Source organism: Dermochelys coriacea, chromosome 4 (genome assembly GCF_009764565.3).
Source record: "Dermochelys coriacea isolate rDerCor1 chromosome 4, rDerCor1.pri.v4, whole genome shotgun sequence".
In the NCBI taxonomy this organism is placed as follows: Eukaryota; Metazoa; Chordata; order Testudines; family Dermochelyidae; genus Dermochelys; species Dermochelys coriacea.
In genome coordinates this window covers 33,213,799-33,237,567 of record NC_050071.1, presented here as the reverse complement: position 1 = coordinate 33,237,567, position 23,769 = coordinate 33,213,799, and the positions used below count along the sequence as shown (strand labels likewise).

General features: G+C 40.0%; 2 long non-coding RNA genes across 2 annotated transcripts in view; one reads left to right on the top strand and one right to left on the bottom strand.

Moving 5' to 3' along the window:
• LOC122459993 overlaps nt 1-23,769 on the bottom strand; it is a 175,381-nt gene that overhangs the window by 81,827 nt on the left and 69,785 nt on the right. The window lies entirely within an intron of this gene.
• On the top strand, nt 1,530-10,907 carry LOC122459992. The gene is made up of 3 exons (XR_006280997.1): nt 1,530-2,009; nt 7,450-7,571; nt 10,650-10,907. It is a non-coding gene; the product is annotated as an uncharacterized LOC122459992 (long non-coding RNA).

The following is a 23,769-nucleotide window of genomic DNA, read 5'->3' as shown; positions in this document are numbered from 1 at the left end:
TACTGCTGAATGGTCAGGTGGCTCATTATTATTTTGCGCTCCAAACTCAGATTGAGAACATTGGTTTGGGGCTACCTTTCCACTTAATCCTTTTCCTCCACTTGAGGCTCCCAGCTAATGTCTCTTATAAGGACTTTCTTAAGATCTTCAGGAAAGTCTTTCCTGCCACTTTACTCTGACTTCTCTCTGTTAAAAGAAAAGGAGTACTTGTGGCACCTTAGAGACTAACAAATTTATTAGAGCATAAGCTTTCGTGAGCTACAGCTCACTGCATTTTTCCACCAAATGCATCCGATGAAGTGAGCTGTAGCTCACGAAAGCTTATGCTCTAATAAATTTGTTAGTCTCTAAGGTGCCACAAGTACTCCTTTTCTTTTTGCGAATACAGACTAACATGGCTGCTACTCTGAAACTTCTCTCCGTTGTGGCTCCCTACTAGAAAACTGAGTGTCCTCCACTATTCTAAACTGTCCAGTCCAAGAAGCAGCTACTCTGACTTATGTCTGCATTTCACACTGGTAAGATTAATTTCAGTGCAAACTAGCAAAGATTGAACCATCCATTTAAAGGTATACATGCCCTCCCAGGTGTAAGCTATTAAAGATTTAATTGGTCACATGCCACCTGTGGCACGTTGCACATACACTAAGAAGATTTACAATGAGGGATTCCACATCTGGATTACTTTACTTGTCACAATTCTAAAAAGTAAGACAAAAAGGATGTCATGAGAAAGTGCTGGAAACTTTCACATAGTTATTGTTGCTAGGAAACCATCTCCTTGTTATCTATATGTCCAGCATCTCTGTCCCATTTTATCCCTGATTCTCAGACAATGCTACAGGGATTGTGACCCAAAGAAGAAAAGTGCCAAAAAAAATACTATTTTAGAGCACATAAACTCTTAATAAAAGCATTTCAAGGGATGTTAAAAGGTATTTTTGACTTAATTTTTGGACTAATTTGCAATTTAAGGTTGTGCAAATGGTATAAGGGAAGAGAAACAGCCTTTTCTATCTGAGGTGCTTATATATATCCCTCACAACTGTAGAACTTCACAATCTTTGGTGTATTTATCCTCACAACCCCCTGTGTGGTAAGGCAGTGCTATTTCCCCCATTTTACAGATGTAAAAATGAGGCACAGAGAGACTTAGGCCAAGGTTCTCAAAGGTATTTCGGTGCTTAGCTTCCAATTAAATCAATTCACTTGCTCAAGATCACACAGGAAGTCTGCAGTTGAGCTGAGTCTCTAGAGCCCCAGGTTAGTGTCCTAATCACTGAACCACCCATCCTCTCTTATTAAAAAAAAAAATTCTGAAGAATATTCTGTTTGCTGTGCTGTCCACAGGCCAGCTGAGCATAAGCCAAAGATTTGTAATCCAGGAGAAAGAATTATTGGGTTTAATCCCAGCTCTGTTCCTGATTTGCTGGGTGGCTTTAGCACATCACTTCCCCTCTTTGTGCCTCTGTTTCCCCATCCTAAACAATCAGGCTAATATCTGCTTTCCAAGGGTATTTGCGACGCCTTTATGTAGAACCAGTAAATGTAATCCACATCAATATCTGTAGGAAGTAGTTGTGGTGGGGGAGCATAGATTTAGCTCTTTTTATTTTCATATCATGTGATCTGCGCAAACTCTTCTTCGGTCTTGGTTTCTTGTTTTATTTCCTCCTCCCCCATCACTGGAAGCTTTCATATAGACTTCAGTGGAAAAACTGTCAACAGTTTGTCAATGGATCAAACCCCTTCAGACATTGTGTACAAGTTTCAATGCTATTTTCACATTCACTTCCTTTCTTGTTTCCGTGCAGATAACCCTTTGACGCTAATGAATCAGTCTGCACAGCAGACCCACAATCCACATTTAGGAGAATTTTTTGACAGCTGTGTTCATGACCATGACTAGTTTGGCATGAAGGACATTTCTTTGACCTAATGTGGCATCTTATCTTGATTTGCAGAGCTTCTTTTCAGGGAAAAGATTTTTATTAAAAAAAAAAAAAAAGGTAAGACTTCCAAAATTCTATGTTTTAACCTTCATTTAATCTCTTTACCTACTTCCTGTGCAATAGCCCTGTCATAAATATAAAGGGAGGGGTAACCACCTTTCTGTATACAGTGCTATAAAATCCCTCCTGGCCAGAGGCAACATCCTGTTACCTGTAAAGGGTTAAGAAGCTCAGCTAACTTGGCTGGCACCTGATCCAAAGGACCAATAAGGGAACAAGATACTTTCAAATCTTGTGGGTGGAAAGGCTTTTGTTTATGCTCTTTGTTTACATGTTTGTTCTCCCTTGGGACTGAGAGAGGCCAGACAGAAATCTATCTTCTCCAACCCATCCTAATCCAAGTCTCCAATATTGCAACCAGTATAGGTAAGCCGGCAAGGCGGATTAGTTTATCTTTTGTTTTATGTGACTTTTCCCTGTGTTAAGAGGGAGGTTTATTCCTGTTTTCTGTAACTTTAAGGTTTTGCCCAGAGGGGGATCCTCTGTGTTTTGAAGCTGAATACCCTGTAAAGTATTTTCCATCCTGATTTTACATAGGTGATTCGTTTACCTTTTCTTTAATTAAAATTCTTCTTTTAAGAACCTGATTGATTTTTCATTGTTCTTAAGATCCAAGGGTTTGGGTCAGTGTTCACCTGTACCAATTGGTGGGGATTATTATCAAGCCTTCCCCAGGAAAGAGGGTATAGGACTTGGGAGGATATTTTGGGGAAAGAGTCTCCAAGTGGGCTCTTTCCCTGTTCTTTGTTTAAAACGCTTGGTAGTGGCAGCATACTGTTCAAGGACAAGGCAAAGTTTGTACCTTGAGGAAGTTTTTAATCTAAGCTGGTAAGAATAAGCTTAGGGGGTCTTTCACACGGGTCCCCACATCTGTACCCTAGAGTTCAGAGTAGGGAAGGAATCCTGACAAGCCCAACCCCATAAACACCTATTACTGGCTGTAGTGCTTTCTCCTGGTAATAAGCACACACTACAGTAGTCAATGTTTGCATAATTGGGTTTTAAGAAAAAATAAAACCCATCCAAAGTCTGTGTTGATTTTCTACAATCCAAACTGTTATTGCAAACTGAATTTGGATCCAAACTTCCCTTAAGCTTGACAAGGTTCAGATCCAATCTGGGTATCATCTGCAGTTGCTGGAGATGAAGTGGACATGAACAAAAAAACCCACCCTTTTCGGTTTGGTTTTGTTTTTTGGGGGGGAAGGGGGAGGAGAGGGCCTATTGTTGTTAATCCCAAACAGATTATGAGTGGTGCTGTCCAACATAAGTAAGATTATCATAATCGGACCCATAACAAATATGTATAAAGCACAGAGCTACTCATAAGCCAGGGGACCCGAATTCAGTCCTACTTGTTCATCACTGAAAATATATCAGCACTACACGATAGGACAGTGCATTTTCTGTACCCCCAGTCTACAGGATCTGGTTTTTAGATTTTTGTTCTAAATCTATGGAAAAACAATGCTGAGGACTGTGATTTGTGATTCTGCGTTTACAGCCAGCCCGCGTGGCCTCTTTCTGCAGCACTTTAATTTCAGATTTGTCATCCTGCTTGGCAGACCTGAGGGAGTGGGAGGCAATGTGTTCTGCTTTGGGGGTAGCCTTGGAATACTCTCAGAGCAGCCATTACAGATTGGTCCTGGGCAGATTCTGCAGGAAGCCCTAGCCATCCCTCCTGGCTGGAGGAAGTATTGGCACAGAGACTCTCTACAGGGAGGAAGGAGGGAACAAACAAACAAAAAAACAAGTGGGGGATGTCTTCAGGGCCCTTCATTCAGCTGAGCACAAAGACAGTGAAAGCTCATCAGGGATGGGAGGAGGAGACCACATGCTTGCTGGTAGCCCTGTCACTTCTGGGGTAATCTGCATTTGACAGACTTTTAAACCATCCCAAAACATATAGCAGAGACTGAAACTGTACCCTAAAAAGAGTTCACTAAAGTCCAAGTGGATATAATGCAGATAACAGACAAGAGGCCCAATCCTACAGTCCTTACTCAGGCAGTACTCCCTGTGAGTATAGGACTGCAGGATCAGGCCCAAGGAATGCTAGTCATAACCACTGTTTGGAAGGCTTGAACAAGGAGGTTTATAGAAGAGAACAGAAGATGGCAAAAAGACATATTTTACTGTCCCAAAGATTTGGATTTAGGGATTAGGCTTTTAGGGGTTTTCCAAGCCCTCAGAACTGCTCCCAAAACCTCAGGACTTGGGGTTGTTCTGCAGCAGTGACCATAGCAGGTATTATGGCCACAGGTGCCAGAATGATGAAAGTGAATTGCAGAAATGACTCCTGTCCTGGCAGGCCCCAAGTGACGCTGCTCTGGAGCCTTCCCTTTGCCTAGATTCACAAAGTAGGGGACATGTAAACTGCTTCATTTAGAAACCAATTCTCAGTTTCTCCTGTTTTGAAAGATTTTCCCTGTTTGTGAGAAATTTCCTGTCACCTGGGTTTTCGGCCTCGCAGTCCCGGCTACCACTGTGGAAGTAACTGAATATTTGGCTCAGGTGCATGTCCAAAAACATTGGGGGAAAATTCACCTTGGGGCAACCCGAAAATGTTTCAAAATTTTCAGCATACCAAAATGTCAAAAAAAAAGTTTTGTTTTGATTTTGAGGTTATTAAGATGTTTTAAAACGTTTTAAAATAAAACAGAGGGAAATTCTAAAATGAAACCTTTTTCCAAAACAAAATGTTTCATTCTGGAAGTGCCAGAGCAAGCTGTTCCAATATTTCCAAAACATTTCTCTTTTTTTCCATTCCCCAACCAAAATAATTTGCCAAACTAGACCCAAGTTCTTGAATTGTTTTGATCAACCCAAATTTGGATTTATTTTCCTCAAAAAAGGGTTTCATCCAGCTCTAGTCAGGACCACTGTAGCAGGCTTTACCTCTCCATTGCTGCCTTGGGAAGAGGGATGGGCACTGCTCCTGCCACATAATCCATAGTACAGCCCCTCTGGCTATGCTATTCAGGATCTCCACCCCCTTTTAAGGGGGAGTTAAACAGTCCAAACAAAAAGTTAATATATGCTTCAGCATCACACTAAAAGCAGAGCCTAAGCTTTCAGGAAGCCAAAAGAAAGGAAAAAGGAAAAGTACCAGCCCTTCATCTTTCTGCCAGGAGGACCTGGGCAGCCAAGGCTCTTGAGCTATTTCACCACTCAGCAATCCTTTCTTCCAGGGAACTCTGAGTCGCAGTCCTCCTTCAGAGCACTGTCCCCCATTGAGCAGCGATCCTCTCTTTAAGGACAAGCCCAGGGGTGACAAACCTCACAGGTGCATGGGGTTTGGGCCAGTTGTGCCCAGAGGTGCTCTTTAACCTTTTCCTGGCAGGTGGGGATCTTTTTCTTTCTTTCTTTCTTTCTTTCTTTCTTTCTTTCTTTCTGGCTAAATGGATGGAAGATCCCAAAAACTTTCTTCTGTTGTAACATAGGATCACTATCTGAGAAGCTGAGAACCACTGCCCAGTAATTACAATGGGAAGTAACAGTAAGACGTTTCAAAACTAAAGAAAACTTTCAAGTGCAATCACAGTATTTCAGGAGAATTCAGAAATCTTCAATCAGATTTAGAGGAGAGTCACATTTTTCATTCAGGGTCAAGTCAAGCATCATCAGCTTCTTCCACCCTTTCCATCCCTTTTCAGGCTACAAGTTTTGAAAGATTTTTCAAGTCTCCATTCTTCCAGGGTCTAGTGTGGGATTAAATCAAGAATCTTGTCAGAATTTTGGATTTCTCCAGATTATTCCACAATCTTTGCACATCAGTATTATTTTCTACCTGTTCGGTTTTTGTGTCATTAATGACAAGACAAGGACTCAATAGAAGAGTAAACTTTCCTTCCAAGTTCACTATTGCATCAAAAATATTGTTCAGTACAATCCAATTTAATTAGTAATGGCCAGCTTTGAATGTAGACAACATTGCCTGTGCAGTTTAGGAAAACTCTATCAATACATTCTCTTTACAAAGACAACACCTAGGAATAAGAATTTCTCCCTTAGGTTCCTGTTTCCTATTGATCTGGGGGTAGGTCAAGAGTTAAAGATTTCTCCAACAAACCTGTCTCCTACTGGCTTTAGGTTGAAGCTTATAAGTCACAGGATGCTGTGACTTTCCATGGGAAACAGGCTCAACAACATTCAACAAGTTCAAGATTCAAAATTCCCAAACTAACTCCAAAGGTGTATAAACCCCATATGAGCTCAACTGAGGCCAAAGAAAATTAAAGTGGTATTATCAACCAGACTTAAAATCAAGCCTCAGACCAGAACAAATTAGATAGTGTGCAGCTGATCTTAACTCAATAATCAGCAGAACTCCGATAGTTCCCAAACTCAGTAATGCAGAAAAGTTGATGGCTGATATAATCCACAGAGCAAAACCAAGTTTTACCCAATGCCAAACACAAACAGAAATAGCTCATTGCTTAAAAATTAATGCCTCACAGCCAGCAAAGACAGCTGAAGAGATCCCAACAGCTAGCGCTTCATACTGTAACCATAATGAGAGCTTCCACTTCTGGTTCTCTCAGGGACAGGCAGTCCAAAATTGTGGAAATGACCATAATAAATAAAGCAACAGTTTTTTAACTTCAGAAGAGGTTCAGGTTTGGTTCACATTTTGGACAACTGTTTTAGGTTTTTTTTTTAATTTTATTTCAACTAATTCACCCATCCATAGGATTTACCATAATGAAGAGAAATAATTCAACTTGCATGAAAAGTCCAGCGCCTCAGTTTTGAATTCAGCAACCAGAACTGCTGTTTTATATACAAATTCAGGAGAGCTTTCATAGTTGTTGTGCATGTTCCTAAGAAGCTGTGATATATTTGGTGCTTGGTGTAGTGCACCTTTACATTTCTAGGCATTCTTCAAGTGTACAGAATTCTGCTGCCATTTTGTTCTCGAAGCTCCATACAGCCTGAGTATGAAGAGGCACACACCCCGTGCTTTTTCCTGGAGTCTTTTGTTCTTTCTTGTTCTGTTCTCTTAATCATTCTGATTGCTCACTGTGTATGGAAAAAAACATAAAATGTTTTCCAAGATACATTTCTTTTCATTTCCAAATGTTGAAATTCTGTAGTTCCCTCTGAGCACCTGTATTCCCTAAAAGATGCCATGAAACTAGTTCTGCTCTGTGATATGATACACTCCAGAGTACAGGGTGACACTCTTAGCAAAGAAAAATCAGGTCCTGGGAAAGATGACTGTTAGGCTGGTTAATAACAGGCTTTGGTATAGTCCATTAATGGATACCAAGACTTCTGCCAGCCGTGCCTGTAAGAAATGAAACTACCATGCCTGCCACCACAGTGCATATTGAAAGTAAGTTACATTGACTGAAAAACAGAAAAGTGAACATAAATTTGTCAATTTTAACTGGGCTCATGATGGATTCTCTCTCCCTGAATTTCATCCCACTAGTCCTTGTCACCAGAGTCTCTCTACCAGCATTTCAAGCTTTTCATAAGTAATGACGAACAACAACATTTTGTGTTTGCAGATCATCATCAATCGGGGATTTATTTTGCAACATCAAAACCAAGGTTGGTTTGGGGATTTTTATCTCATTTTACTTATACCCCCAAAATTCAGGTGGGTGGGAGATTGAACAAAGAGTTCATGGCTTAGTCTCTTCTGTAGCCTCTTTTGTTTGATAGCTGCAGCTGTTCAAATGATTGTTATGGTCTATATATTTTCTATATGGTCACCCTGGATTTAATTAACGTGTTAAGGTGCAGAAGCACTGGCTATTAAATTATTTAATGAACAATTAAAGCTTAGTCACATTTTATCCTCTGAAGTATACTGTTTATGTTTTCTTTTCATGGGCTGTTCCAGTATTTTTCTCTCTATCTTAGGGTTTTGTGCTAGCACCCATAGCATCTGATTGCCTCCCACTTGAATTAGATGGGCAAGACATAGCTCCTAGTGGATTTAATGGAGTCTTCTGCTCTTCTCTGGTCCCTAGTTAAGGATCCTTCTTAAGGATTTGTGGCTATTTCATGTGTTTTGTTTTGTCTTTTTATTTTTTGTGGGGGGGAGGGGGAGGGGACAAAGTTTGAATTTTTTGTTGTTTCTTGGGGTCTTTTTGCTAGGTATTGTTGCCATGCTTCATAATTTTTTGATATTTAAAAACAATAGAGATAAAGAGAGCAACTCAACGGTAACATCTGCCATGCTGATCCTTGCTCCTTCAGAAATCAGCCTCCATTAGTTATATAAATACACTGATGTGGACAAATCCCACTCTTAAGATATATGTGCCCAGTCTGATAAACAGAATATTTAATCAAAATATAGAGCACAAAGAGATTATTTATTACAATTGCAGTTTGTGACTATGCTACAGTAGGCTTTAGAGCCATGATGGAGTATAGCTCACCCCAGCAACAAAAGTAGTACCAAACTGGTGTGACCAAACAGTGATTAACTCACATTCTAGGAACTGTGCTTTGTCTGTCCTGGCAGCAAGTCCATGTTAGTCCACAGCTGAGGAAAGGGCCTAGGAACACATTGTTGATACCCCTTGTTCATAAGGGACAATTATTATTATTTGTTTTATGGTAAGTACTGCCCAAACCTATAGTAAACCACCAAAGAGCTCATAATTTAATTAAAACAAACAGGCAAAGGAGAGAAATAAAATATAAAATCAAAGTAATATGTTTGTTTTAAATTGGTATCAACTTTTCTAAACTGGCCCTCTACCCAGTTGTTACCTTTAGATATCATGGTAGCAGTAGGTCTCAAAGAAGGATTTGAAGGAGGAGAGAGTAGTGGACTTATAGACTAATTCAGGGAAGGTGTTCCTTGGAAGAAGTGGTACAGACACAAGCACATAGGTAGATAGAATAAACAGATAAATGGGATCAAAACTAGCATAGTTGGAGGAATCCAATGGTGGAGGTGAACCAGGGTTGTGGGGGTGGGGTGGGTCATGTGATAGGATAGAGTGACAAAAGAACCAAAAGGTGAAGGAAAGAGTGAAGTGGAGAGAATCAATAAGTGGGTCCCTTAAGGGAGCAGAGTGACAGCAGAGAAAGTGCTGAGAGTGGCCGATAAGTGATGTACTAATGGATTGGAAGCCTTAAAAGGGCAGGATGGAGAGTCAGAGGGTAAGTTTGCTTTGTTGAAGCAAATGAAGTGATAGTCAGAGAGGGAATTTGGTGCTGGAATGATCAGAATAGGAGCAGTGTTTAGGGAAGACAAGAGTGAAGGGCCATTTTGGTGAGTGAGATTGTTGATCCAGGGGTGAAGGTCAAATGAAGAGGTGAGGGAGCAGAGGTAGGAGGCTAAAGGGTCAGGCAAGATGTCAGTGCAGAAGGAGAAGTCATCAAACTCACTGAGGATAAGGGTGTGATGAAAAGAAATGATCCACGCCAATATTGTGTCTAGAGGAGCAGGGGGAAACCTGAGCAAGGGGCAGAGATATGGTAAATAAGGATGCATTGCTGGGACAGGATTATCATGAGTGAAACTGGTTAGCATTGTGAGACATACAGTGTATAAATAGATTGTTGGGCTTTTTAAAGTCTAGCAGGTTCTCTCTGATGGCAGTCCCCACCCACCCACACCCTTTTGAGATGAATGGCTCCATTCATTCCAACTGGAGTTTTGTGGGTATTAATTTCAGAATCTCTTGTAAAACAAAAATTCATTTGAGGCCCGTACCCCTTGATGCACCCATTTCCTGAGAGTTGCCTTGAGATCAGAGGATTCTTGGTATATGCCCTCAGGAAGGGGGTCAGCCCAGCTCACAATTCTGGAGAGGCTACAAAAAGAGTCATTAATCAGTAAACTAGCCCCTGACCACACAGGCAAATGTCTCACAGAGTCCTCTTGTTTGCGTTTGTCAGTTCAGCCTCCATTCAAGAGATCAGTTATTCTTTTCTACAGTCTAAACATTTGCCAGTAGTTTTATCTTACAAGGAATATTAGGGTTTAAGCATTCAAGTTTAAAATTCTGAAAGAAAATTACAATAATTATTTTATAGCATAGGGGAGATTTGGGGAATTCTTTAAATTATGCAGATTACTGATTGCAAACATTTTTGAAAGAAGTTGCTACATTAGCCAGGAAATCCAATGATACCAGGGTGACACAGTATTAAGCAGCAGTCAGGGATGGTCAGGCAGCTGCTGTGCTGAAACTGCTGCTTATCACACTGACCGGCATCCTCTAGTTGCTTTCTTGTGCTTCTGCCTCTGTCTGTATCCAGCTGTTGTTTCTTGTCTTATAACTAGGCTGTAAGATCTTGGGGGGGGGGGGGGGGGGCAGGGACCATCTGTTTGTTCTGTGTTTGTTCAGTGCTTAGCACAGTGGTATCCTGATCCATGATTGGGGCTCCTAAGCACTACCATACAATAGAAAAATAATAGTTCCGGTGAGGTACGATATATATACACACACATATACATACACACACACACACAGATATAGATATATCTGACGTGCAAAATTTACATTAAACGTAAAATACAATTTTATTGTTATGTAGTGTTCTTAACATACAGTATAACAAAAACATAAAATGGAGCCTTTGAACACATGGTTTAAAAAAAAAGGGACTAAATAGCTTTTATGGGATAAGTAATGAAATAAAGATCCTTTCATCTCTTAGGTACCGGTTAAATTCTGACTGTGCTGGGAACGAAAGCTGCTATGATGGTTGGCCAGTCTATGGGAAGTGGTTTTGGTGGCTTTCATCCCTTCCAAATAACCAGGTGCACCCATCAGAAAAGCTGTCATCACTACAGTTGGGCAAAAAAGTTTTGGGGTGCTTTTTTTTAAAAAAAAAAAAAAAAATGAAAAATGGCCCTTTCTAAATGAAAAACTTTTCACCAAAAATTTGTTTCATTTGAAATTTCTCAGTTTTTCAACAAAGAACCGAAAACAAAGTGTTTCAGTTTTTGAAAACTGGAAACCAAAAACATTACTGCTTTGGCTTTTTCCTCCTTTCAGCACTTTCTCCCCCCCCCGCCCCCGTTCCTTTTTTCCACTTTGCTACTGGGGTGGGAAAAATGGGAGAGGGAAAGGGAGAGGAAAGGGGGGAAGTTTTGATGAAAAACCAAAGTATGAAAAGATTGCAGAGAATTTTAAAAACCTGAACGTTTTGACCAGCTCTAATCATCACACTTAGCACTAATTGTTGGTACAGTCCAGGGCCGGCTCTACAGTTTTTGCTGCCCGAAGCAGTGAAACAAATTGCTGCCGCAGATGACAAAAGGGAGGAGCTGCAGCCAAATTGCCCCCGCCGTGGAAACACTGCCACCGCTTTCTAACTGCCGCCCCAAGCGCCTGCTTGGAACGGCTGGTGCCTGGAGCCGGCCCTGGTAAAGTCTCATGAGGGAGGCAAGAGGGGGAAGGGGCTGGAGAACAAACTGTCCCCTCTCCAAGAAAATTTCTTCAGGTGAGGCTCATTCACAAGGCAGGATATAGAAGCTAACACTGCCACTTCCTGTGCTGTTCTCAGGAATAAAGGACTTTGGTCACGAGGTTAGTCAAGCTAACCCTTTTCTGGAATGCCCAAATGGCATTGGGGGAAAATATTTTCAAACAAAAACCAAACAGGCATTTCCACCCTCAGAACTAAAATTGTTTTCTCCTCCCCAAGATCGCTGATGTTTTAAGTGACTTCTTTTCTGGCTTGGTTCTTTAAACAGAGCCTCTAACAACGGATCTGGACTCTGTGGCAGTGACTCAGCAAAGGAGTTACTAGTATCACTTCACTTTGCAAATGGAAAAATCATTCTGTTCCCTCTTTACCTGCTCATAGCAGTTGGTGGTAAGTTAATGGTGTACAGTTTCCAGTTGTTCCACTAATCACACACAATAAACTCCAGAAAACCTGTAGTTGGATAGAGCTCATTGGGTGGTAGTCCTGCTTTTTTTTTGTTTTTGTTTTTTTTTAAATTGTGCAGCCTGAATCCCATTCAATAAGAGCATCAGCTTTAGACCTAAAAGCACAAGGGTCAATTGATTCTGGCAAGCCAATTGACTTAATTAATATTTGTACAGTGCATTTGAAGATGTGTGGTCTAGAAGTGCTAAGTACTATTATGTGGCCTAGAAGGTCTACAAACAAAGCACAGGAGAATTTGACTTAAATGTGGCTGATTTAAAAACACTTAAAGGAAACAGACAGGACCTCTTTTCTGAAGGATCAGGCACCTACCCCATCACTTCCAAAACCCAACAAACAAGAAAACTTGCATGTAGGATCGATTGCTAACCTCACCTGCACTTTCACATTTTTCCTCTTTTATAAATAAATGCTTTTCATTGCTTTCTAGCCAAAGTATAACAGATCTCACAGAGTTTATTACAATTATAACAAGCATGTTGGGCCGCAAGACTGCCTTGGCATTGTTATAGCTCCCTGATCAGGGTTATGTGACAATGCAGATCAAATGTTTGGAAGGCCTGCTTAGCCAGAACATCACCTATTAGCTCTCCCCTTTTGCAAGTGCTCTGAGTTAATGTGTAAAAATAAATTTTCTAAAATAAGACTGTAGGTGGCTGAGAAATGCCAGCAATTGGATAAGGTGAAAATGATTTCTCTTCAGATCTGCACAAAGTTGATAGGGACTTCAGAAGAAGAGCACTCTGTTCCCCCACTTTACTCATCAAGAGCTCCAAAGTTTAACAGGATTCAAAAAAAGGATCAGACATTTATATGGTTAACAAGAATTACAACAGCAAGAAATAAATATAATCTGAAAAACAGAATTTTGGAAAGGATATAAACCCTCATGCTCAGGGCATAAGGCAACCTCTAACTAGTACGGTCAGGTAGAAACTGTCCGTGGGTGGTTTAGCCCATAATCACCCACTATATGGGTTCTTGTGCCTTCCTCTAAATCATCAAGTATTGGCAACTGTCAAGCCCATTGAGAGAAATTTGGGGCCATGGTACATCATGTTGACTGAAGCACCTTCCCCTCTTGTTTCAGTTTATTTACACAGATGTTGCAGATGTTTTGGGAGGCCCTCTTAGCTCAGTACAATTTCTCCTCCACCACCCCCTTCTTCAGCTCTGGCCACTATCAGAAATAGGATACTGAAATTAGTGGATGATTAATCTAATCTGGTATGGCAATTCCTGTGTTCCAAGGACAGAACCATGACTGGGGAGGCTACAGACAAGCATATCACTTACAGCTAGGTTGGAAAGCTGCCAGAATGGAGCATACAGAACCTACCACAGCCCTCCCTCTCCCACACTCCCAAAATGTCACACTTCAGGTGAGAGAACAACAACAACAACAACCATTAGTCTCCTCACCACATGAAAGCAGGAGATGGAGACAGAATTAGGCAGGAGGCCAGCCCCTGGCTACTTGCAGACAAAGTAACATCAAACCTGCAGTTTGGAAGTTCATAAATAGACCCAAAATGTTGATACTTTGGGGGAAGGAGGGCAGTGAGCAGGACATACTTTTTAAACCCCAATTAATGTATCCACTACCAAAATGTCACGATAGTAGTATAAGAATAGTATCAACTGGGGGACAATTTATGGCTCCGCCCCGCCCCCAACAGCATTAGTGCCTGCTAGTAAGACCAGAGCAGAGCACATATGTGAAGGAATAACCTCTTTATATGTGCACAGATGTACAGGTCCAGATAAGGTCCAGATAAGTTATTGATTTAACTCTTTGAAACCATGGACATCCTCATGCTATGTACTACCACAAACTCTTCAAACTTTATTGCTTGGTTTTCATAGATGTACATCACCAGGGCAGTGGCAAAACTACTAGGAACTGAGCATTACCTTTCAGCATCCCAGTGTGGGCATAGGTAGAGCTCAGGGAGAACTACAATCCTTAAAACAGACCTTTCCAGTTATTTGTGTCTTGTAATGATCAGATTGGGGCAGGCATATCCTTTTGTATTTGCAGAGGGAGGAGAGACCTGGTAAACAGAGCTGTTTAAAGGTGTTTTATTGCTGTTGAGGACATTAATGGAGTCTTAATACTCCTAAATCTGCCTCTTTTGTCTTGGCTGCTTAATATTACATGTGATCAAAAAATGGGCGGAAAAAATTCTGCAGAAAATATAATAGGAAATTTTCCATTGGAATGTTGAACTTCTCTAAAATTTTCCAACCTGCAGAATGTTGACAATTTTAAGCTGATCCCCAAAACATAAAATGGTTTATCTGACTGGGACAAAAAATATGTTAGAATGAGATTCAAAAGAAAGTGAATTAACATTCTAGCAGGCCTCCTTCATTTCACCTCTATTATTGGCAAGAGTATCAGTTAGCACATGCAGATCTGAGGGGTTGAGCTTACAAATGGCTGCGCATCCTGCAAGTTTGGTCACATGTGCCCAAAGATTTTCATATGGGAGGGAAGCTGCTGGATTAGGGAAGGAGAATGATCGAATGTTCAGGGCAAAATAATTCCTAGAGCATATCTATAGATTTCAGTACATAAGACAGAGTAGGGGGAGAGAAAGCAGGGCCAGGAAATAACAGAAGGCATTGATCTCTGTAACCCAAAGCACCCCTGAATTCACACCCTAGACACTATTGGAATGATCTTTGTTCAAAATATGCCTTGTAAGGTATCATTTGAAAACTAATAACTCGCTGGTCAATAATATCATGGTAAAATGTATGCAGCAACATTTTATGTAAAGTTATGAATTCCCCCTCTGTGGTGCTACTTGTTCAAAACCAGACAACCCTTTCCAAGAAAAAGTTGTTAAACAGGCCTATCCTAAACAAAGGAGTGTGTGTTTACCTCAAATTACATATAGGTAGAGAACAGGGTCATCAAGGGAGCAGGGGGAGGAGATTGCAGGGAATGGAACAATTTGCATTTCAGCAAATACACATGTGGAGAAAAGAGCCTGGACCCTCCTTCACCTCCAGACTCCATGTCAGCTTCCTCCCTACTTGAATAAACTCTACATTGAGGGGTAGCTATCAGAAAAATCCACCTCAGAGATTCAATGGACTATAAAAGAAAGGGGCAGAGAATGCCAACTTCTCTCTTTCCCCTAAGAGGACAAAGGCTCCAGCACCATTGGGTCTCTGGAAGACATCCTGACTGAGGAGAGGGTCAGCTACCACCTTGCTGGAAGCCTCTGGATGAGAAAGGCTACCTTGAAGAAAGCTTTGAACCAACACTTGCTAGGTTCAGTTTTAGACTTTTAGATGCGTGTTTGTACTTTTATTTGCTTGTAACCATTTCTAACTTAATCTCTTACACTTGAACTCACTTCTTTTGTTAATAAACTTCTTTTACTATTAATCTAAACCTACAGTGTTACGTTTGTATTAAAGGGAATGTCAACTCCAATTAATGTGGCAAACTGGTATGTTTTGTCTCCTTAAAGGAGCAAACGAACGCTATTATTTCTCTGAACTGTCCAGGAGAGGGCTGGATGTTGCAGAGCATACACTTTTGTAAAATTCAGGACTGGGGGTGTGTTGGGGGTAACCCTGCAAGTAGTAACCAAGATTGCTGGAAGCCAGAGTTGGGCTGTGGGGCTGTATACAGGCTGCTGGGGTCAGAGCTGCTAAACAAGGGCTACCTAGCACACAGACAAACAGTGACACAATCCTCAGTGGTCTGGATTGCACCCCAGCCCACACCAGTCTCCATCTAGTGATTAGCTCCTTGGGGCAGGGACTATCTTTTCGTTCTGTGTTTATACAGCATCTAGCATAATGGGGTCCAGTTCATTACTTGGACTCCTAAGTACTATAATAACATTACTAATAAATAATAATGAGTGATTGCTGTTTTATGCAATTTCCAGAACATGCCCTGCTGAATTTGCTGCAAGTTTCAGTAAAGAGTTCAGTTCTAATAGAGAGTCTTCAACTCTCAACTATTAATGCAAAAAGTGTATTGGTGGGGAGCAATCCGAGAGTTGCACTTAGTTTATTCATTCCCCTAACTCTGCTGTATCTGAATCATTGACTGGATGTGGCTAATATGTTAGTCTTAGAAGTTTCTACTTCTGGAGATGGGACTTTTGCTCATTATGTCATAATTTTCCTTGCCTGCCACTTCTCATGTTCACAGTATGGGAATCCATCTAAACTGCTCAGACAACAAGAGTAGATTGACCTGTTACGATTATTTAAATGATATGGGACATTTTATATTATGTCATCTTCTTATAGTCCATAACAAAGTTATGATTAAGGATTAGTAAAATCCATGTTTTTAGAATAGAAATAAATTGGACCATTGCAGAGTTTCAGTCTATTTTGGGAATTTCTCTGTCATTGTTTGACAACATAATTTAGCACTTTGTACTTAGAGAATTTTATTTCTGAGAGTTAAAAGATTCCCCCGCTCCCCGTAGATTGATGTGAAAAAGGACTGAATTTAGAAAATGATTAATAGATCAGATATCTCCTTTCGAAAAAAAAATGTTGCACCAAGATACTTTTTTCAGATGGGACTGTGGAAGGAATAATCTGATTTTAAGTAAAAAAAGTTTTGAGAATGGTTTATTTTTACCAGGAAACATAGAGGGTAGAAGTTTTTTGGTGAATAGCAAAATACAAAGTTTTTGCAATTACAAGGAGCTCACAATTAAGCTACAATTAAGGAATCTACAAATTAAGGAAATCATTGAAACAGGACATCAACTAAACATATTTCTGGCGTGTGTGTGTGTATATGTAATAAAACATGTATATTAGCACTGGCATAGAACATTTTATTCATACATGTCAGAGAGCTTTACAAAGATGGGAAGCATTATTTCAAGTGGAGAAAATGAGGCATGGAAGTGAAGAGAGTTACTTAAGGCCAAACAACAAGTCAGACAGAGAGTTGGGAATAGAAACATGGATATCCTGACTTCCAGTTTGAGATGAATGAATGTGTATGAATATCATATATAGTCAATGTCATTCTGCATAGAAACATTAATTTAGGTAACTTTTTAGTCATTTGCTATTTTTAATGGTGTCAAAAGGTGATGAGTCACAAAATACTGAGCAAACTGAAACCAAAGAGGTTAGGACAAATCCCTGCTTATTCAAAATATTGATTTCTCACACGAACGACAGCTACAAGACAACACAGTCTACATGAGAGAAAACTAGAGTTTTAATCAGAGCTGAGTCAAACACTGACACTTCATATCACACCTCTTCAAATTTCAATAGATGCATGCAGTCAGAGTATACCCTAGTGAAATGGAGAGATGTCCTTGCACATATTCCTGTTAAAAATATGCAACTGATTCTTACCGATTCCAGTTGGTCAACTAGGTTCTGGAACAGAGCAATGGATCTATTGAACTACTGGTTTGGGCCACCAAACAAAATGAGCAGAGACCAGTAAAAACCAACAAAAACAAGTTTAAAGAGTCTACTGGAATTTCAATGAGGGACTGAATCCTGGAACTTGAACCTGCCTCCATGGTTAAGGTTTCAAGTCTGCTCCAAAACCATAATTGTGCCTATTTACTGGTTTTGTCTTGGATGTAGATGACCTCTGGTTATTTTGCCATGCTTACGAGATTTCTGTCCAAGATAGCAGAACACTCTTATGAACAGTTGATCTCAGAAGATTTCCAACATCTCAAAACAAAAGAAGCCTTCCATGATCTCCCAAAAATTTGGCGCTAAATGATGGACATCTCACAAGGTTAGTGTGACAAATATGGCAATTTCCCACAATATCTTGGGGAGATCTTGCTGTATGAAGTTTATGCATCATTGTGCCAGGGATTGTATGTAAGGGAGGGTGACAACATCTCCACCAGAAACTAAAAACAGTGGGGGATAGCTAGGCAAATTCAAATCAGGTAGTAACACCACCTAGAGAGGCTCACATATACTAGCCCAGACTAAAGTCTTCAGAGACCAACAGACAAAGAAAGGACTTTTGGATAAATAGCCTGAGTTTAAACTGACTCATGGCTTTTTTTCTGATCCAGCAAACAGACAGGACTTTGTGTCCAAGAGGGGCCCCAGTCCTTCCTGGGAAGTGTTGGAAGGATTTTGGCCTACAGACACTCCAGAAGACCAATGGGTGACTTCTAGTAAGCTTTTATTGTTTTTTAGACGTTTTCTCTGTAATGCTTTCACCTTCAGAATAAATGTATTGGCCTCTAAAGAGCTCTGTGGTAATTCATAACTGCTGACAATTACATTGTTACGTAGACTTCAAAAAGAAAGCAAAGTTCAGACTCTGGCCTGTTCAGGCAGTCTGGCTTGCTGGAGTATCACAATGTAGGCAGGGAGCTGTGCAACCAAGAAAAACCCTGGTCAGAAGGAAAAGGGAGACATAGGTCTCCAACCAAGAGAGGTGACAACTGAGGAGTTGTGAGTTTAGAGCGTGCGTCCTAAAGGGATTATGGATGGGGAATACAGATGCACTTGCACTGAACTGTGCCAGTCAGCTCCCAAGATATCATCTCTGTTGAACCTGAACCCAAGTTCTGATTTGGCCGTGAATGCTACCCTACCCTGATGTAAGAAAAGGAGTACTTGTGGCACCTTAGAGACTAACAAATTTATTAGAGCATAAGCTTTCGTGAGCTACAGCTTACTTCATCGGATGCATTTGGTGGAAAAAACAGAGGGGAGATTTATATACACACACACAGAACATGAAACAATGGGTTAATCATACACATCGTAAGGAGAGTGATCACTTAAGATAAGCCATCACCAGCAGCAGGGTGGGAAAGGAGGAAAACCTTTCATGGTGACAAGCAAGGTAGGCTATTTCCAGCAGTTAACAAGAATATCTGAGGAACAGTGGGGGGTAGGGTGGGAGGGAGAAATAACATGGGGAAATACTTTTACTTTGTGTAATGACTCCTCCATTCCCAGTCTCTATTCAAGCCTAAGTTAATTGTATCCAGTTTGCAAATTAATTCCAATTCAGCAGTCTCTCGTTGGAGTCTGTTTTTGAAGCTTTTTTGCTGAAGGATAGCCACTCTTAGGTCTGTAATGGAGTGACCAGAGAGATTGAAGTGCTGGAATTAGCCTACCTTGCTTGTCACCATGAAAGGTTTTCCTCCTCCCCCCCCCCACCCGCTGGTGATGGCTTATCTTAAGTGATCACTCTCCTTACAGTGTGTATGATAAACCCATTGTTTCATGTTCTGTGTGTGTGTGTATATATAAATCTCCCCTCTGTTTTTTCCACCAAATGCATCCGATGAAGTGAGCTGTAGCTCACGAAAGCTTATGCTCTAATAAATTTGTTAGTCTCTAAGGTGCCACAAGTACTCCTTTTCTTTTTGCGAATACAGACTAACACGGCTGCTACTATGAAACCTACCCTGATGTGCATCCCAACCTGAGCAATGTCTCTTTGGCCTGTCTTTAGAAATAATCTCTTCCTTAAAAATAATGGAAAAATCAGCAGGCTATATTTCTGACAATTTAGAAATTGAATGTGAAAGGATCCCTTGTGGCTTTAATAAATTACAATCTGTCGATTCCAAACCCTGTTAGCCAATCAGAAGGCAGCACCGTATGGAGTTTTTCAGGTTTTTCTATTTTACATGATAAAGCCCAAACTTTTTATATCCATCACAACATGTCAGTAAATGTGACTCAGTCAGTACACATTACGTGCACCAAATAAAGATGCCAAAATAAGATATTAGGACTGAAATCAATACAGGATGCTCTTTTACATATCCCAACAGTCTCATTAACTTCAAAGTAGCTGATATGAATGTAATTAAAAAGCAGAACAAACAGAAAGAAAAAAAGAGGTGGTGGGAGGGGAAAACAATCCATAAGGTCCTGTTTAAGATTCTTACTAAGATGACATAGTATGGGGCTGTACAGTAAACCACAATATACTTTGCGGCAAACTTAGCATAATTTTTCAACAAATAATAATAGTGACATTTTACACAATTTAAATGTATAAATATAGGTGTGTGTGGTTTAAACACAAATAAGCACTGCCACCAGGGAATAATTTTAAACAACAACCAAAAGAAGTACTTGGTACTTTAATATGCTAAACCAAACTCAAATATTGCAGTTGATACTAGAACTAAACCTGCATGCTGCTCACACAAGATAATTCTGTAAAAAGAAGAGCTATGTGCACCATGACTGAACTGAATACTAAAGCTTGACTGGAGCAAATTTGCAAGTCTTCTTTGAAAGTCAACAACCAGAAAACACATCACTCTGCAGCATTTAAACGTACACAGTTGCTAACTATTAACCCACTGGGCTGTGTCACTTTTCCAGTCAAACATATGAAATAAAATACAAATGATCGGACAAAAGAAGTTTGGTGGTCTCACTCCAGGTCACAGTAGATAGGTGTCCACCACCCAAAAGCCAACATATTAATGGGCAATAATTGTCACTGACAGTAAAGAGGTCTCAGATACTCCTATAGCTGGTCCCTCTGGAACAAGGTTGAAAAAGTACATAGGTGGGGCAGAGTGAAGAAGCTTGCACTGCTGCTAACCATGCTGTCCTGTTCTGAACATAAAACAGAAGACTTCCGTTTTGAGAGATGTCAGCTATCAGAGACACCATGGCAAGGAACAGGGTATGACTATCTAGGTGCAGTATGTATAAAGAAAAACTGGACATCCTATATGAGTTATTTTTCTAAACCCTCCTCCCTCCATCTCAATAAAATGAATTGGAGAGAACAGTGGATCAATAGAATAATAGCACAGAATGCCTTTAAAAGGAACATCATGCCCCCCTTTATTTATATATACCAGGTGAATGCTCCTACCAAGTGCTAAATTAACATTTACAGTAGTGCTAATTGAAGTCGCATTTGTGTGTGTGCTGCTTGCTGTGAGGCAGGATGAGATTTATTTTTCTGGAGATTAAAACTTCAGTAATATTTTCTTTGTGCTTCATACCAATTTAATGCCAGAGCAAAATATAATTATAAAATGCCATTAATGAATTAAAATATGGTGGGTGTTGCTGTCTAGCTGTGTTACAGTTTTTCCTTCATTGGCTTCGTGCTCTCTGTTGTCATTTTCTAATTATCTGTTCTCTTTTCAGTTGGCAGCTTTAATATTTGGGAGTATTATTCAAACCCAAGTTAATGTATCTTTTTCCAGGAATAGCTTAGAGAGTGAGTGTTATTTGGAGTGTGATATCACAATAAAAATTTTATCAGATGCAACAGTTTGGGGGTTTTTTTGTTGGTTTGGTTGATTTCTTTAACCCAGATTCACAGTCGTGAAACCATTAATAGTAGAATGTTGACCAGCAATAGAAAATGCTGATATTACAAAATAAAACAAAAACTTTTTCATATATTTTGCAGCTGATTTTGACATTTGTTTTCTTGCGGTCTGATGCCACCAGCCATAACCTGCAACAGATCCTCCTGATGGTAGGTAGGATCCTTCCCTCACAAAGACATAGTTTATAAGCATCAATAAGGATTTGAATTAAGATATTTATAATAATAATGACGATCAGTGTTCAAAATCCATCAAGAACATAAGAGGAGATACCTGTTGCTGAAATATGAAGATTTTCATTCCTGCAGCCAATACATAAATACTACTACTGCTTATCATTATATAGCACCCTCGGGTCCTACCTGTTAGGTGCTGAACATCCTCACCTCCCACTAATCCAGCACCTCGCAGAATCAAATTCAAAATCTTTGGAGCATAAAATACTGTGCACCCATTAGGTACTCTGCTAATCTTTGTGGTTTGTTGTTGTCACCCAGAAAAATATACTGTAGAAAATAATTATTCACAAACAGCCATTTTAAGTGTCTATAGGGAAAAGTCCATGAATGCACACCCTACCAGACATTAGGGTAAAGTCAATGAATTCCTAAATCAAATTTCCTGAATGTAACCAGCTTCCACCATTCCATGTGCTTGCAGTGAATCAAACTGCACTAAAGAATGTCTTGCAATGTTTCAGTGTAATATTTTAAAAGCTGTCAAAAAATCTCTTGCATTCTCTATTGAAAACCACAGTAATTAAAAAAAAAAGAGGAAGGCAAAAGAAATGCAAAAAGAGTTCATTTGAAACTAATCAAGCATCTATTTTACTTCATGGCTTCAGAAATCTCTTTTATTTTAATGATGAATTCATTTTCAAAGGCGTGCCGATCCTTTTCAGGGGAATTCCACTTGTCACAGCTGCACAATCTGCCCTGCAGTGTAGATCTCTCACCCACCTGCTGTCTGCAAACCATCATGAACTTTCCAGAGCTGAGGTTGTGCCAGTTTAATTGTCCTGTGCACTAGTCTCCTGATCATTTGTAAAGTCAATACCCAATACCTTCTGAAATAGAAAGTTACAAGGTTCAAAACTATGTAATGAATGAGTTAGCCAAATCATTGTTACTTTGCAGAGTGCTGTACTGTATTATGTATAGTTTTCTCAAAAAGAAAAGGAGTACTTGTGGCACCTTAGAGACTAACAAATTTATTAGAGCATAAGCTTTCGTGAGCTACAGCTCACTTCATCAGATGCATTTGGTGGAAAAAACAGAGGATGCATCCGATGAAGTGAGCTGTAGCTCACGAAAGCTTAAGCTTTTGCGAATACAGACTAACACGGCTGCTTCTCTGAAACCTGTCAGTATAGTTTTCTGTTAACAATGCATGATTTCCTACAGCAGTTAAAACACAGTTTCATCATGCATCCGATGAAGTGAACTGTAGCTCATGAAAGCTTATGCTCAAATAAATTTGTTAGTCTCTAAGGTGCCACAAGTACTCCTTTTCTTTTTGCGGATACAGACTAACATGGCTACTACTCTGAAACCTTTCATTAAACAGTTTCATTTTAAGAAAAATTTGTTAAGAATGCAGCTCCTGAAAAAGAGCTATATTCTTGTTCCATATTCTAAGTATAACGCACGTGCTGCGAATAAAGGCTCAGTCGTGTTTTAAACACATATTACAATTCATGCTTTGAAACATCATGAACTCTATCCTCAAGTACTTCCCATTTGATAGTTAATTTATTTTTGCCTGCTTTTGTTTTCTCCTTCATTCATGTAGATTCAATGGTATATATTAAAATTTTAATTGCACGGCTTGCTGTGTGTTCAGGTGCTAACAATGAGCTGGACTTGATCAGTTTGAAAGCTCAATTAATGGGCAAAATTTATGTGTCCTTTTGTTCTTGTAAGGGCCCAAGTAGCTCTTATTATTGTGGAAGATTAAAAGGGCTGACCCTTGGCAGTGAGACATACAGTAACTTCTAAGCAAAGCAGAGACTCAAATGCTCTATAGAGCAGTGTTTCTTGATACCTTGCAGAGCACTAGAACATATACTGTATCTGCCAGCGGTATTTGATTTACCTTTCATCTTATGCTAGCATTAGCTACTGAATTGGCTGTACAGTGAAGGAAAGCAATGGATCAAGTCCAGACTTGGTGAATCCTATCTGATAGGCAAGTATATCAATAGGAAAAAAACAAAAGTAAAAATCACATCCCCTCCTTGCTGTTGTGGTTGTCTCTACTCTCTTATACAGCTGGAGCATAATCAGCCCTTGTAGCACAAATATTCACCTGGGAACAGAATACACTCAAAAATACATCAAAATAGTGGAGCAAAATTCCACCCTGTACTGTTCCTATGGAAAGAATACAGTTACCCATGTGCAAAGACAGTACATGGCAAGGGGAACAGATATGACCTATGCTTAAATCTAGGTAAAAGGCAGCATCACCAGTGTTATAAAAATTACAGTTCTGCTGTGATGAGAGCGAGAATGGCAATAGTGTTGCCAACTCTCACAATTTTATTATGGCTCTCA